The following is a 1,797-nucleotide window of genomic DNA, read 5'->3' on the forward strand; positions in this document are numbered from 1 at the left end:
TATATATAGTAGTAGTATATATAGTAGTATATATATATATATATATATATATATATATGTATGTATATATGTATATATATATGTATGTATATATCGAGTTTTTGGGTTTCAGTGATTAGGCACTTGCATTGCTAGTTCATGCATAGTCCCTTTCTTATCCTCTTATCCACATAACAAATCATGTACTTTTCTCGGTTGCTTTCAATTTATCCTCATCAATCATGTACCTCCCCTCGTTGCTTTCATTTACGTTTTTGGTGCAGGCCGTTGCACTATCGGATTCCCTCTCTTAAACTCTTAACCCCATTTCAAAATATATGTAATTTACACATTCTTCGTTGCAACCATGTCGCAAATCATCTCCCAGACGCTCTCCGCAGAGATCCGCGACCTACTCGCCAAATACGACACGCAGAAAGAACAAAGTACCGAACTCAAACACCGACTGACCCAGATGAAGGCGTCAGACTCTATTGTGTCCAAATTGGTGGAGGCCTCTCGCACCGCCGCAGACGAGAAGACGGTCATGGCCAATGAAATGGCCGTATTCAAGCCGATACAGAACGATATAGCCAAGTATCTGCAGTCGCAAGATGAGTTGCTGGATAAAATTAAGTATGTGGGGGTATGCGCCTCGTATATACATACATATATACATGCATATATGTATACATATATACTTGCATATATACATGCATATATACTTGCATATATACATGCATATATATATATATACATATATACATGCATATATACATGCATATCATATATACATACATATATACATGTATATATACATGCATATATACATACATATATACATGCATATATACATGCATAGCATATATACGTGCATATATTACGGATTTTTTCTGAATACGTCGGACCCATCTGGTTCCAGCCAGTTGACCGAATTCACACTTTCCTTATGCCTGTACAATAGAACGCCATAGTTTCTTGCCCTAAATATTAAGCAATCTGCACCCAGACCCATAGTACTTGAGTCAAATTTATTTATTTATTCGACCCGGAGGTGTAATTATTTGGACCTATATTTCAAGAAATTCTACCACGTGCCGATTCTAAACAAACCCTACCCTATCTAACTGATATCTCGAATTCTGTCTGTCTCTGTAGAACCCTGGCGAAAGAATTCAATTCCTATAACATCGGCACAGACCTCTCCCGCAAGCGCCAGAATGTATTGGACAACCTCAGCATCGCCGGAGACACTCTGGATGAGCTCTACAACAATCTCGGCGAAGGTTACAACTTCTACAGCGACATGCTGAACAGGCTGCTCAAGTTTCAAACAAAGTGTTCCGATATGGCCACGGGCCGTCGCATGGAAGCAGAAGAACTGAAAAGGTATGCATGCAACAATGTATCATGCATATATGTAGACGTCGCAAATCTTCATATGTTTGTGCGAACATGTTAACGTGCAAGACTGAATAGGTATATATGCAGCATATGTTGTGTTTATTTCGTATGTGTGTGCGAATGCCTATGTCAAAGTGTCAAAGCGGTCAAGAGTTGACAAGACATGTATTAAATGGGTCACTCTTCATAGGTTGGTATGGATGTGACACTCTTCATAGGTAGGTATGAATGTGTTCATATGCGTTGGGGTTAGCCTTGACGTGAGCATATGGCAATGGAGGATGTGCGCATATGTCCATATGTGTTAGGTTCAGCCTTGGAGTGAACATATGATAAGGGATTAAGTTAGTTATATATATATATATATATATATATATATATGTGTCGTGTGTGTATGTATATATATGTTGTATA

At 38.4% G+C, this 1,797-nt stretch overlaps 1 pseudogene across 1 annotated transcript; it reads left to right on the top strand.

Moving 5' to 3' along the window:
* Nucleotides 1-346: 346 nt before the first annotated feature.
* On the top strand, nucleotides 347-615 carry SARC_15328 (hypothetical protein; annotated as a pseudogene; the record flags this gene model as incomplete). Its single annotated transcript has 1 exon — nucleotides 347-615.
* Nucleotides 616-1,797: the final 1,182 nt, after the last annotated feature.

This window comes from Sphaeroforma arctica, assembly GCF_001186125.1.
Source record: "Sphaeroforma arctica JP610 unplaced genomic scaffold supercont1.5947, whole genome shotgun sequence".
NCBI lineage: Eukaryota > Ichthyosporea > Ichthyophonida > Sphaeroforma > Sphaeroforma arctica.